We start from the raw sequence: 14,879 nt of genomic DNA, 5'->3' as shown, positions 1-14,879 counted from the left end.
CATTAAAAAAATTACTTTTTTCCCTTATCATAGTGTATTTGAAAGGAACTCACTATATGCTTAAAGAATGGGGAGTTTTGCTCCACCTCTTTGATGGTCAAGTATCTACATAAATTATTTGGAATTCTTCTGCATAGAAAATGTATCTTTTCTCCTCCAGTTTATGTATTTATTTAATAGTTCACATATACCAATGTGGACTCATGAATATTTATTTTATATGCTGGATAATGATTCACTATTACTTATTTTGGTTCATATTGTTTCAGCTTTGGCCAGTGGGAGTTCTTTCAGTTGGTTCCTTGAATATAACCCCATCCTTGTGAATTTTTGTTTTTTGTTTGAGCTCTTTCTGGCACTACAAGATGCTGCAGGCTCATGTGTATGTCTCTCATCCCAGAATCTACCATTTCTCCAATGAGTTCTATCCTTTTTATTGGAGAGCAGTATTAGAAATTGAGATGTGGGTGCTATGTGTGCTCATTGCTACTGGGGTGTTATTGCTTCTATACCTTCTGAATTGATAAGAGCAAAAAGATATATATATATATATATATATGCATATTAACTCATGTATATGTACATATCTATTAGTATTTATATGTGTAATAATCTCTAGTTTCAGCTGAACATGGGTTTATACAGAGATTTCCAACTATAGCCCATTATCCCATGAATCATTATAGTCTCCTCTCATGCATTATCTGTTACTTTCTACTCCAACAGCCTGGCTTGGTTAGGAGATTTTTTTTTTTTTTTTTTTTTTATGTTCATGTTAGGGTAGGTGAGTACATTGACAGTTGCCTCTATGGTTGAGTTTAGGGAGTTTAGCCATAGGTTGATTAAAAGTTTCTGAAATTAATTATGACTGTTCTACCCTAAATATTTGTCTAAGTTTTGAAACTTACAATAGGTTGCAGAAACAAACCTTTCTTAACAACTAGGCTCTATCCCAATTTCCACATTTTGCACCTCATTTTCAGGTTAAATTACTCTAATAAAGTTAGGTAATCTGTTTCTTGGGTATGCATTTATTTTCTCAGTATTTTTTTTTGTGATTAGCTATAGTACCTTGAGAACACTGGAGGCGGGGAGGGAAGAGAAGGGCATGTTCCTATGTGAGGTAGAGAAAATCCATTTAGTGACCTCCAGCTAGCTCTCCAAAGTACCTACATAAGACCCAAGGAGTAGATTTTTTCCTGGCAATTTGTAACCCAAATGCAATTTTCAACATTGTAATTTTACTGAATTTTATTCAAGCTAATTGGTGTGCTAATTTTTAAGTGTTCTGATTGATGTGTCACTTGTATTGCATATGGAGTAGTAACATGTTAATTTGTATTGGGCATAATTTTTATATTTTATGTTAGATATTTGAGACACTGTTTCTGAAATCTGTACAAGTTTGACAGTAGGGAGCTCTTGTCTCAATTTTTTCCTCTTTCCCCTCCAACATTTATTATGAACATTTTCAGAAAAGTTGAAAAATTTGTTTAGTGAACACCAATATACTCACCACTTAGATTCTACAATTATCATTTTGCTGTATTTGATTAAACTTTTCTTTAAAAAATTCTTATGCCCCTTCTGAGTTCATGGAAATAATTTTTAAGCTAAAGAGCATGAAAAAAATAAGAGTAAAGTCTTTGTGCTTAGATCGATAAAAAACTGTAAAACACAGCAAGTATACAAAGTAATAGTATATAAATGGCTACTAAAATGTGAAAATGTTACTATTATCGTATTGCTTCTTTGCAGCATGGCATGTCTTTTCTCTCATGTGCTGTTAATACCCTTAACCAAATTATTACCCTTTTCAAGCTGCTGCAAGATCTTGTTATAGCACATAGCAGTGCTATTTGTCTTTCATTTGGCACAATACTCATTTATATATTGTTTTCCTCTGTCCTTTTCTTTAAACTCCAGGCAACAAAAGTAGTACCACTTGCCACTAATTTGGCACTGGAATTTTTCCATTTAAAGGTAGTCATCTAAATGATCTAGACTATTTTTATGGTGAAATATAAATGTGGTAAAAAATTTTGTAGAAGTCTCCTATACCCCTGAGTATCCTTGCCCATACCCCACAGGCAAAAGACCTCTGAATTGAGAGATAACCTGGGTTTAAGTACCACTTGGCCACCTACTAACTAGTTGTATAACATTGATGGAATTTCATCTCCAGGGCTCCCAGTTTCCTTATTTAGGGAATGAAAATGTCCAATTACATGATCAATAATACCCCTTCTAGCTGTGATGATTCTGTGACTTGGCTAGTGTTGGAGTACTTGAACCAGTTGGCCAGCTATGACACTAGGGTTTTAGGTCTAAAGTACGTTGACGTTTTGTTGAGCTATAAGATGACAGATTGAGAGTCTTAAAATTCTTGTCAATGAGTATTGAATCCTAAAATATGGTTTTTTTTTGTTTTGTTTTGCTTTTTTCTTTTTTACCAGTTCCAAAATGTAATCACTTTCTCTGGCTTTAGCTTCCCTTTGATGGAAAGGGAATGCTTCTTGAACATGTCATCAGTGTAAAAACAAAACTAGAAGGCTTTGGTCTAATGTAGCCATACTCAGTAAATATGGTTCAGAGTGGATCAGAAGATCTGGAGAGATTGGACTAGTCATTTCCTTTTAGGTATCTTAACTGGGGTGTGTATAAATGAATTTGTACTTCAATCCATTAATTTAAAAATTCTTTGAGTAAATTTACTTGTACATGGAATGCCCATTTACCATCATTAATGGGGTTTCAAGAAGGAGCAGAATAAATATGTATAGCTATGCATGAATTGCCATGTTTAACTGGAGGCCTGTATTAGGGGATAAAGTATCTAATCTTAAGGATGGGAAAGGATGTTGCCAAGAGATTTTGAAGCCTATTCTGCTCATATTGAGAAAGAACATCATAGAACACTGGTTTGGTTTCACTGGATATCTTATCTAGGGAGTAGAGTTGAATAAGTGATCTTTTACATACTACTGTTAGAATTTGTTTGATATTGATATAAAGGTACTTGTCATATAGTAATTCCTGATCAGGAATCTGGAAGCCATACCTGGTGCTTTCCACACCATACCATACAAAGTGCTTTGTTTTTATTGTGGATTTCTCAACAGTTTTGGTGTCTTCCTGAGTCCTGTCTTTCTTCTCAAGGATGTTCTGAGCATGTGAAACCTGAGGACTGCAAGTAGCTCTAAGCAGCTTCACATTCAGCAGATCTTTCCTTTTGAGAATCTGGATAAACTCCAAATAATCTAAGATGATGGCTTGCAGGCCACCTGGAAAAAAAAAAAAGGTAGTTTGGGGAGCTCATCATTATGGGAATTCTGTCTTTGGCTTTATAGACTTTAACTTCTTGCAGCTCTGCTTTTAAAACAGAACATGAGCCAGTTTTTTTTTTTTTAATCAATTCCTACATTTTTTTTGGTCATATACACATATATTTTGACTTTACAGATGAGTGTGGCCTATTATTTCATTTATCCCTCCAGAGCTAAGCTCCAGTGAGGTCTATAAGGGCAAGCATACTTGATCCCCATTTCAAAAACAAAGAATGAGAGACGCAAAACAATAAATCACTTCCTTTTGCATATCATAGCTACTTAGTAGGAAAGATAGAACAAACCTATACATTCTGATTAGCAAGCCTTGAAATTGAAATTATTTCCACATTCCTTTGATAGACTAGTAGGTAAGTGTTGAGTATTTGTTGATGCATAGTACCAACTTGATATGTGTCCTAGCCCTGTTTTGGCAGTCCCAATTCCATTGCCACTGTCATTCCCTTGTTTTAAAAAGTTGAGAATTTGTTAATTTGAAGAACCATAAAATTGCTGAAAGGTAGAATAACAGAGATCCAAGGGCCTGTGTAAGCTATTTACTGGATTCCTAGCTTTCTGTATCTTGTTTTTCCTTTTGCATAGATATGCTTAGATGTTGTTATAACCGGTGTTTTATATGCCTGTAACCATTATTGATTTCTCTGAATATCCTGGGATTCTGGTGGTGCCCCATTTATATGAGCTGTTCAAGAAAATGTACTATGTGGATTGAGTAGAAAACAGTTTTGTTTACCTTGGCATTGTTACAGTATGTTAATACTTGATATAAAAATTAAAAGAGGGAAATGCTATATAAAACTAGATGGAGAGGCACTTTGATTGAGATAGATTGCTCAGTTCTTAAAATAGTGCTTTATAAAAGCCTGAGGCAATGTGAAGAATTCTTAAAGAACTCAGAGTCAGATCACATGGGAGTTTTTCTAAGTGACTCGATGGCTCACTTGGTTGAGAAAACCTTACCTCTCTTACTTTCAAGCCCTTGATTTCTTGAACCCCATCCTATTTTATGATGAGAATAACAAGGTATTAATAATACACCCTAGAGAAATGCTCATCAATGGATACTGTAGAATAAAGCACGGTATCGGAATTTGGGTACTCAGTTTTAAATTGCTCTTGGAGATGAAGGGAAATGCAAGGAATGGAACTGGAATGAATAGAAGCATTTGCATGTTGTTAGGCTGGTAGGTAGGATATGGAGTGCTACACAGTTTTAAATTTTCACCCCTCAATCCATCTGAAGAAAAGGGCAGAGAAGGTTTAATTTAATGACTAATTGCTAATTGGGACAGAGTTTTCCAGTGTTCTTCATTTCAGTAACTTATTTTTCTTTTATCTCTTCTCCAGATCTTCCTCTGAAGAATAGGCTTGTTGCTCTACAGTGTTAGTGACCCATTCCCTTTGACGATCCCTAGGTGGAGATGGGGCATGAGGATCCTCCAGGGGAAAAGCTCACTATCACTGGGCAACAACCCTAGGCTAGGAGGCTTTACCAAGATTCTTTCCTGAGCCCAGGTTAGGAAGTCTCACAACAACCGCCACACATCAGAGGTGGGTAAGTTGTCCCTAAAAGGATAAGTAGCTTTTAATTTTGATCTTGTTTTACGTTGCACTTAGTTTTCCATTAAGATTTTTTCCATTATTATCAACTGTGTATATTTTGGTCAAAACAGCTTCCTAACTAACCTGGGAAGCAACTGGGTGTGAGATGGTTGAAAATAATGTGAAGACAGTAGTAGGCTGCATGAGTTAGGATGTTTAGGGTAGGACTAGTGTGTGGTAGAGGCTTATAGTTAAATTGTTCTTTGTTAAAAATGTTTATTTATATTTTAGAGAGAGAGAGACAGAGTGCGAGCAGGGGAGGGACAGAGAGAGAGGGAGACACAGAATCCGAGGCAGGCTATAGGCATGGAGGCCGATGAGGGTCTTGAACTCACCAGCCACAAGAACATGACCTGAACCAAAGTTGGATATTTAACCGACTGAGCCACCCAGGCTCCCCTAAATTCTTTCTTTAAGGAGAGCATGGGAAACAACTGCTGCATCTGTACCATTTATCATGGCATATCATCATTTTGGACCCTTTGGTCCCCAGAGTCTTTCTTGAGGCCCTATTGGGGAATCTTGACAATCATTTACATATTTCAAGATGCCTTGGGCTGTCTTTGAGATAAAATGCAAAACAAACTGTTTGCGAAGATACATAGGAGCTGTATCTTTTTATGCTGTACTTGCTGGTTGATGGAACCTGACCAGAAATGGCACAGTTATCTGTCGCCACACATCTAGGATGTAGGGTCTAAAGAACCAGGACCCTGCATACTCTAGGTTGGTGATAAGAGAAGCTGATTAGGGGGATGTAGGTTGGGAGATGGAGGTAAGCATCAGTAAGTAGTAAGCCCTGATTATATAGATTTTGTACAGATTATTCAACCAAAAGAATAAGACTGGGATTGATGGTGTTTGCAGTGATTCAGTGAGTGTTATTAGGCAACATAGTTGCCTATTTTTGCCATAGTTTCCTATTCTGTTGAATGAAGAACGTGTGTTAGTTTTATCTCTAAAGATATAAAAACCTCAACTTTATGTTTCTAAGCTTTGTAGAGACCCGTTTCTATAGCTCATTAATTTGAATTTTCCCATAACTCTTGCCTAGTACTCAATTAATACATCTTTATGGCATTTACATTGTTTCCCTCTCATTTTTTGTAGCTCCTGATTGTTCCCTTCTTATCTGCCAAATCATTGTATCCCCAAAACAATGCAGAGAGCAAGAAATTTGAACACATCAAAGGAAGATCAACATGCCTGGCATGCTAACATTTTAGAACAGCAGAATGAAGTAAGTCGTTAGTGTTATAATCCTGTGAGGATCACTTTAAAGCTAATAGTTGTTTGTTCCAGGTTTGTATAGGATGAAGTATGATGGTTTAACGTGCAGGGGGTGCTAAAAGTGAGTTCCGAGGATAACCAATAACCTGTATTACCAACTAGGTTCACTGAAGCAATTCAAAGATATTACAGTCTGCATACAGTTGTGTCAGAGTAATTGAGTCTCACCTTGTCTCTTCTTATCTTCACTGCATAAATGCCTTGATACTCTTAGAGATGTAAACTATAGAAGCCTAAAACAAAAAAAATGTTTTTTTTTCTGAAATGTTTTTTTTTTTTCCTCCATGGTTCTTTCTCACCTTCTCTTGTGAAAGCATCTACTGCAGTTAAGATTTAGTGTTAAAGGAAGCCCAGTCCCTGAAGTTGCCATTATAATTGGGAAGGGTGTGAAAATGAAGTCAGTTTTTTAAAGGGATGGGGAAAGGTGATGAAATAAAGTGAGGGGATTGACTAGATGCTCTCTAAGGGCCCTTTATCATAATATTCACTCATTTGTGGCATCTTATTTGGCTCTTTTGAAAATCCTTGTAAACAATTGAAACAGGATATTAAAAGGTACACATTCTATTTAAATCTTCTGCTACTCAATAGGTATATGGCTTTTGTCAATTTAGTTTGTGGTTAGACTCGTATGTGAGGCTTAAGTGAAATCATGTATGTAAAGTGTTTAGTACAGTGTCTGGCACATGGTAAGTAAAAGGCAACCCAAGAAGTTTTGTAAGTTCATTTGACACGATACAGGTGACCATTAATACCGTCTAGTGGGAGGCAGAGTTGGCATGTTTTGATTCTATGTAAGAAATTTGTAAGGTAAAAGTTTGTAAATAGAAAACATCTATATTGGTGGTGGTTGTTATAATAATTATTGTTAGTAATATAAGTAGTATTGGTACTGATGATAGTTTATATTAATTATTAATGCACTTTTTGGTTTTCTTTTGTTGTCTTCTTTTTGTGATGCTTCTCATATTCTTGTTGTGCCCCTTACTTTATCTTGTCTTTACTTCTTACCCTCTTCCTCTGAATGTCTACCTTTGCTTACCTCTTTCACTCATAAGTGTGTATTTCTTTGTCTATTTTTTTTCTTGAATCTCTTTGGTTTTCCTTCTCTGTCTAAAGTGTGTCTCAGCCATTCCATGATTCTCTTGTTAGTTTCTTCTCTGTGTATCTTTGTCTCATTTTCTTGTTCCTAAGAGTTGTCTGTGCCTTGTCTTGGATGTCTCTCTCTAGTTTTTTCATTTTGTTAGTGATTCTCTTTGTTCTCCTAGATCTGGCTCTTCTTTCACTGTTCTTCCTTTTGTGTCTCTGTGTCACATGATGTGTGCTTTTTGTTCATTTCTTGTTCTGCCTATACCTCTCTTCTTGTTCTGTTGTGAACTCTGATTTTTTGTCTTCCCTTACCCTTCTTATTGGTTTCACATTTCACCTTTTTCTCATTCTGCCTTCCCTTCTACTTTTTCTACTCATTATCTCAAATTTCTGTGTCTCTTGGGCCATTTTCTCTCTATTTTGTCCTGCTTTGTCTCAGTGTCTCTTTTTCTCTCTGTTTTTTTTTCCTGCTCTGTCTCAGTGTCTCTTTTTCTCTGTTTTTTTTTCTGCTCTGTCTCAGTGTCTCCTTGCTCTTTGTGATTTTTCCATTTCAGCATTCATCTCTGTTCTCTTGTTTCTTCTCTGCTTTTCCCCTTCTACTCACCTTTGAGTATTTCAGCCTCTTTGTGAGTCTGTGATTCCCCCTCTTTGACTTTATGCAGTCCTCTATCCTTGCATATTTTTGTGCATTTGTATGATCATGTGTGTGTCTTTGTGACAAAGGGGCTTCCTAACCCCTTCCCAATAGGTACAGTGTGTCAACTATCAAAATACACATTGCAGAGCTGTTCGTTATGCCAGGACACCCTGTGAGATGACCCAAGACCTATGATGGACAGAAAGTGGAAGGCCCATAATGGAGAGAAGGCCCAAAGTAAAAGACAGATGTTTTGAGACTTGAGACCTAAAGACAAAAATGGAAAACCTGTATCAAGATAGATGGAAACTTCAGGCTTGAGACCATCCAAAGTCCTGACAACCATGATGTAAAAAGGTGGCCCTTGTTGGATAGAAGACCTTACTGAGTTGGATGGAAAGTTCAAGACTTGAGTTAGATAGAAGTCCAAAGACCCAGAGTAGGAGACTGAAGGCCTAAGAATGGGGACCCATCGAAAGCCTGAGACATAAGACACCATGTCTAAGACCTGAGATAAAAACTTTAGCTTGAAGATCTAAGATCCAAGGATGGAAGGCCCCAGACACACATAAAGACCCAGGACTCCAGCCTCTAGATGGACAGAAGGTCAAAGAGAGAAATCTATCTCAAGGCTAAATTAGGTGGGAAGCTAGAAGCCCATGACACAGAATCCAAGAAGGATAGAAGCCCCAAGACCAAAGGAAATCCCAAGATGAGAACGCTAAACCCCAGCTTTTTTCTATTGCCATCCTTCCTACTCTTGGACATTTTCATTTCTCCCTTGACAGTTCTTATGTTTCCATTTAAGCCCACTTTTTTGAGATGCCCTTTTAGATGTTGCCATTACCTTAAGGAAACATATCTTTACATTGGCAATATTATGCTTGGTCCAGTCTTAAGCCAATTTTTATCACAGTTTTGGGCCATTTATTGTTTGTTTTTTAAATTTCCATTTGTCTTTGCCTCCAATTCACATGAGAGAGACATATAGGTAAGATTGTATTTCAGTTGTCCCTTTTCTTTAGGAGCTATAGGCTGATGAGCAAAGGCAAGCATCAGGCTGTTGTGGGAAAAAAGGTGCTAAGCTATCTAGAGAAAATGTGAAGAGATGTTCCAGGCCAGTGAGAAGAATTAGACAAGAAATACCCAGATGTGCCAGACTGTTGAAGCACCAGCCAGGAACACCTTACTTCTTTGAGCTTGGGTGAGCAGGATTCCTGGGGTTTGGGATTCCTAGTGATGGTTAAAAAAACAGATGATTGGTCCTGGGACAGAGTGAGGCCCCAAGGAGGCAGTTTGAACTCCCTGCTCATAGTAGTGGCCTAATAATTTGGTAGACTGTGCCAGTACTGCTCCTGAGTTTAATACCCACCTCAAGGTTTAAAGGTGAGAGAACTTGGGAATATTTACTTAGCAGGTTTAATCCTTTCCTTGATTCCCCCCCATGAGAGAAAAAAATTTAAACAATTGAGAATATATGTGAAAGCATTGTAAAGCAGAGAAAAAAGTGCAAGGCATTCTCATTAATAATATATCAGCAGGCATGCACAGCTGACATTTAAAGTGTACTGTCAGTTGTGAAGCATTATGTAAATCAGGGGTCATCACACCCTTTCTGTAAAGGGTCAGATGGTAAATATTTTAGGTTTTGTGAGCCATATGGTCTCTGACACATTTTTTAAAATTAACCCTTTACAAAGAAAAACTACTGTTAGCATGTGAACCAAGTATATTTGGTCTGTGGGCCATACTATCATCCCTGATGTACATACCAGGGACTGTGTGCTGAATAATACTTGTGTGTGCCTGTCCCTGAGCTAGACACTTAAGGATGCAATAATTATTTACTATTACATCCAGGTGACCTGAAGAAAAATATGTAAATGTGCTTTGTAAACTGTAAAGCACTTAAAGATTTATGAGTTTCAGAGTTGATGAATGAATATTGACTACACAGTATGTACATTCTGTACATTCTACTAGACACTGTGAATACAAAGATTAAAAGAAGCCTGAATAAAGTACTTTGTCAGAAGTATGTAATACTATGAAGATATTAAGAATTGTTTGATAAATGAATAATTCATATATTTGTGGCCATCATGTTTCCGCTGCTCTGGTAATTTTAAGTAAAAGTACAGTATTCCAGGTAGCAGAAAAGCAAACACATGGAAGCTGCTTTTAAAGCATAAAATATACTGCAAACACAAGGGATTAAGCTATTGTGAAAACTTATAACATGTCACATACCATGCTAAGTGCTACAGATGTCAAAGGGAAAACAGTGTCCTCAGTAGGGAATTAAAAATGTCAGATTATGAAGTGCATATTAAAGTACTTTGTAAACTAAAGCACTGTATAGATACCAGTGTGTTACATGTTTATGAATATTATTTGCCTTTTATGGGCCAGGTATATTTTGGGTACTCTGAAATCTAAGATAATGCTTCCAAGTAATAAGAGGGGGGCTTATATTTAGATGTAAAGAATTGGATATTGCTTGTTTTAATCAATCAAGACTTTAATGGTGATGTCAAATTAAATTATCACCAGTATATTTTACCAGGTAACAGGTAAATGTAATGATTGAGATTGCACTTGCACTTTCTAAAGTGCTATATAAATACAAGACATTAGCTGTTTTCTGTGTGAATAAAACTTTCTGTGAGATAGGCATTGTCTCCAGAAAATTCTCGTGTTCCTGACATCCACTATGACAAAGGTAATATAAATAGTTATAGAAACTGAGGGTTTAAATACTTGTTGAATGAATGAATGAATATCAGTTACTTACTATGTGGACTCACTATTATAGGCACTAAAGAGATACAAAGATTTATCATTTCAATGTGCTTACAGCTGAGAATAAGCCGATACATGTGTCAGCATTTTGGGAACTCTAAAGCATCATATAAGTGTAACTACTGATTTTCTGATTTGGTGCTGAGTACTGGGCTTATAAAATTATATCACACTTATTATACTATGAAAAAAGTTGGAAAAATCTGAGGAAGAGTTCTTAACTATTAAACACTCTGAATATAAGATGCAAAGGATTAAATATCTGGTAAATGCAAAACTGGTTAATAATTGTCTATTACGTGCCAGTCTCCTTGCTAGGCATTAGGGATGTGAAGATAAACCATCTTTATTGTGTCCTGGGTAGCAGCAGATAATGTGTAAAATCAATTTATAAGTCTTAAATTGCCATATATGTATAAGCAATATCTGCTGAATGAACATTGATTATTTACTCTGTCTTATCTGTGGAGACAACAAACGGGGATGCAGAAATTATCATTATTATTGAACTTACAACAGAGATCTGTGTAAATTTACAAGCCTGCTGTTCTATACAGATATAAGGAAATAACTTGGCTTAATGAATGATTACTTTCTATGAGGCTTAGAACTATGCCATGCCTAAGGATATAAAAATGATTTTATTCTTATGAGGTGTTCATAGGAAGAAATAAGGAAATCCATTGAGAAATAAGGAAATAAGTGAGATCCAGACTAAAAGTTAAGCACTACTAAGCTTATTTAATAAAAACATGGGAAAAATGGAATTGTGCCAGGAAGTATGCTAAATGCTGAACGCTGTGGAAAGATAATATCTGAATCAGAGGGTGTCCTTGCTCTCTAGCTAGACTGAAGAGATGGGAAATGTTTTTAAAAAAGAAGATGTTATAGTTCTCTATCAGTCTTTAAAATGTTGAATGCTGAAGGTGGAGGTGAATGAGGTCCACCCTGCCTGGCTTAAAATTAAATGGCTCAGGTTTCATTTTAGATTCATATGATAAACCTAGAGCATCTTTTATGTGGAATACATCATTCTAGGTCCTAAGAGAAGTGAAATGGCTAAGTCAAAAGGGCATCAGAATACAGATTATAGATGAAGATAAGAAAACATCATTGATTTTTAAGTAGATATTTGAGTGCCTGTTTTCTGGACAGTATTATGCTAGATAAATTAGTTGAGTTGGCCTGGTCCAGAAAACCTATCGACATGCCTTAGAGATTAAAAAAAAAAATAGAAAAATAAGGCATGATTCTTTTAATGTTAAATGAAGACTTTTTTCCTAATTCTTTCTAATTTTCACTTGCTCATTGACCTAGTTTGAAGCCAGAAGACTGATAATAAGGGAACTTAGGGTTTGTCCTTTAATTCATTACTTTAACATTCTGTTTTGATTATAGATGGATGGTTTAAGATGAGAATTAAGATAAAACAACTGGTTTTAAAAATATTTGCTTATTGGCCTAGCATAGAGTCAGGAAGCCACTTGAGCAGTAAATATTTTTTTCTAGATTTTCTGTATTTTGTAAAAATTTATTTACCCTGTATAATGTTCTCAAATGCAGAGAATGAAGAGACTTAAAGGACCTATACCAAAATGTACTTTAATCTCACTAGTTTATGGTGGAAACATAGGAACTAATTTAATAAGAGACTGCAGTTCTTTCAGTTTATTGAGCAGCTGTGATAGTAAGACACTGAGAACAAATGATCACCTTCTCTTTGGCATGTTTTATAGAGTGGGAATAAGAGAGAACTTTTCATTTATACAAACTTTGAGGAAGGTGATGTTAAATTGGAACAGATCTGGTAAGAAAGGCACTTATTTTGTCTTGGAGATGCAATAGGACAAAACAAAAACAAACAAAACAAAACAAAAAGGAATGAAATTCTTCTTTAAATGGAAGTGTCTATTTCAAGGCATTGTGTTAATTGCTAGACAGAAAACAAAAAAGATCTTGACTGAAAGATACTTTTTAGTTAGCTTTGAGACTAGAATATAAGAGATTACTGTTCATTTCTTCATTTATTCATTCTACAAGTACATTTGAATGCCTATTATGTATAAAGCTCTTTGCTATGTTCCCAGATAGCCCGAGAGACATGAAAAAAACAAAAACAAAAACAAAAAATAAATGCTTTCCTAGAGAACTTTTAAAGCTTTTCTTTTGGCCTGTTTTCTGGTTAAGGGCATGGCATAGTCCGTAAATAATGTTGTGGGTTTTAATTGCTGTTCCATGTTTATTCTACCACTCTGGCCACTACAATAAGCAGGGTTTTCTATTGAGCTTGCTCTTTAAGTTGCAGGAACTTTCTTTATAATAGGCACTTTATTTTTCCTGGCCCATCCCTAATGAAAAATGACTGTGACCGCTGCTGGACAGAAGGAGGGATGACAAACAACTAATTCCCAAATTCCAGTTTCATTGGTACCAGCATTGGGGAAACATACTCTAGCCACAATTGGTTTTAAAATGCACTTACCAGTTTTGTCTGTTTTTAATTGTTTACATTTTTACATTCTGACAAATATGTGCTGCCTAAATAGATGTCTTTGAAATACATAACATAATTGGAGATGGAGACATGATTTCTCTTTTGCAATAGTATCTCAACTTAACCTTTAGAAATGTCACCATCAAAACATGTTCAAGAAAGGACTTCTTAATAGTGGAATAATATCAGTTAATTAAAATAGCTTAACAATTTTACCATGTTTAAAATTTCAGAATAATAGAAATTGGAAGTAATTGGCAAAAATTGGAGGGAATCAACAACAATCCTCAATCTAGGCCCAACTGGGTTTTGACCTTTTCTATTTTTAAATCACTCACAGAGGGTGGGATAGGAGGAAGAGTGAAAGAAAAGGTCAAACCAGTTTCTAAGGGCAGCCTGCCTGTGTTTGGTATTGGTTTTAAGAACATTACTACCTCCAAGTCTAACTAGGGGATTGCTTTTTTTAGTTTAATGCAATTCTGATCAGTAGTCCTTATTGAGATGAAGACATGGTACTTTGTCCCCCACTAATTTCTGTAAGTCTTTGAGAAACAATTTTGAGCTAGTTATCAACTAAACCTTGAGTTAGATAATTATGGGATTTGTTAATTAAATCAATGTAACCTCCATCAGAAGGTAGTTTTAAAGTCAACGTTCACTGCAAAAGAGGAGGACTTTATTGTTCACAGTAATTTATATAACTTTTAGTTTACATCTGTAAATGAAGAAGGAAATAGGTGAATGGCAAAAGATAATTGGTGGAGGGAACAAAGTTGAAGACAAATTGGGTGTGATGTTTCTAGTTTTCACTTTGTACATTTTTATTTAGGCATCAGATATATCTGAAATACTATTTGGCCTTCAATACTGTGGTATCAGATGGATTCTGTAACACCCCTATTTTCAAGTTGGGGTCAGGGAGTACGTTATTGGAAATTAGACAGGAGAAAGTAACTAAAAGCCTTCCTTTCACAGTTCCTGACATCCTAAGACTACTGCTATTGATAAGAATAAGAATATACTATCATCTGAATTTTTATGGCATAAATGAAATTATGAACAAATACATTTTTAAAGGAAATGGCTTCATCTCTACCCTTCTGCCTAAAAGGGAATCTATGCCAAATGTTCCAATAAATGGGAAGATACACTTTGACTTGTGAACTGATGTGAAAATGCAGAATCTTTGATTTTTGAGTGTTTTGAAGATTGAAAAATCTTGCTCAGCATGGGTGACCACCAAAAGCAATCTAAAGCTATCGACATGTCACAACTGAGACAAATTGGGGAATGTGTTGTCTAATGTGAAATAAAATGTACTGTTTTGAAAATTTTGTATTTTGATGTGATAATTTCTACCTCACTGTTCCTAGGTACGCTAGTAATCTCCTTTTTTTTATTACCTTAATTACCCAGTTTACATACATGGTTTGAGGTCTCATTTCTTTATTCCTTCAGTTGCTTTGGTCAGCGACACTGAGAAGTAGAAACCCAGTTAAAAAAATGTGAGAAGCAAAAAACTATTAAGGTACAGGGTGGTATAGGAGTAAGGTATAACAAAACTTTTTGTAAGGATGTGGGAAGTAGGATGTATTTGTGCAGGAAATCACTATAATTA

At 35.8% G+C, this 14,879-nt stretch overlaps 1 long non-coding RNA gene across 6 annotated transcripts in view; it reads left to right on the top strand.

Moving 5' to 3' along the window:
* The window catches only part of LOC122477532, a 34,460-nt gene extending 19,868 nt beyond the window's left edge, over positions 1-14,592 (top strand). Inside the window, exons 3-7 of one of the 6 annotated variants that reach the window (XR_006295715.1) lie at positions 2,457-2,654; positions 3,160-3,301; positions 4,695-4,902; positions 6,060-6,189; positions 7,298-14,592. This is a non-coding gene — a long non-coding RNA (uncharacterized LOC122477532). Of the gene's footprint in view, positions 1-2,456; positions 2,655-3,122; positions 3,302-4,602; positions 4,606-4,694; positions 4,903-6,059; positions 6,190-7,297 lie in introns of all 6 variants that reach the window. The other 5 variants (XR_006295716.1, XR_006295714.1, XR_006295717.1 and 2 more) reach the window with 5 other exon arrangements.
* The last annotated feature ends 287 nt before the right edge of the window (positions 14,593-14,879 follow it).

This window comes from Prionailurus bengalensis, chromosome X (assembly GCF_016509475.1).
Source record: "Prionailurus bengalensis isolate Pbe53 chromosome X, Fcat_Pben_1.1_paternal_pri, whole genome shotgun sequence".
NCBI lineage: Eukaryota > Metazoa > Chordata > Mammalia > Carnivora > Felidae > Prionailurus > Prionailurus bengalensis.
Note: the sequence above shows the minus strand (reverse complement) of the source record. Positions and strands in the feature narration are given on the sequence as shown.